Source organism: Atta colombica, unplaced genomic scaffold (genome assembly GCF_001594045.1).
Source record: "Atta colombica isolate Treedump-2 unplaced genomic scaffold, Acol1.0 scaffold315, whole genome shotgun sequence".
Classification (NCBI taxonomy): domain Eukaryota; kingdom Metazoa; phylum Arthropoda; class Insecta; order Hymenoptera; family Formicidae; genus Atta; species Atta colombica.
Window position 1 is genome coordinate 395,906 of NW_017259421.1, and position 583 is coordinate 396,488.

Here is a 583-nt window from a genome sequence, read left to right on the forward strand (position 1 = left end):
GTGTTTCAATATGTGACTTGGAACAAATAAATTCGAGTCCTACTTGTATTTGAAACTTTTTTCACAAAGAATCGTTTAAGTAATTTAATAAAGAGATCAAAAATAGGAAAATACATTTGACAGCATTGTGTTATGTGAATAATATTAAGAACAGTATTTGATTCCCCCTGATCGCACCTATTCATGTTCGGAATAACACGAATAAAATTTGCGTGTTTGCAATTAAAATTTCATCATATTGTGAACAATGAACGATGTTACCATCGCTGGATTGCACATAATTTTCGCTGACGGTCGTAACTAGATGTCTGGATGTAACATCTTTACAAAGCTATTTCTTGGAGATCTGGTGAAGGGGACTTGATAAACATCATTCCCTGGGTTAAAATGGGATTGTAGTTAATAAGATTAAGTAAATTAATAAGTAATAGTTGATTACTTGTAGTGCGATTCTACTTGCCCATGACTTTAAGTATATGTATTTTATTTAACTCACAACGCAATTGGATATATAATAAAACAATTGGAAAAAGCGACAGTATTATCATTCAAAAAATATAATTATAGTTTTTATTTTATTATA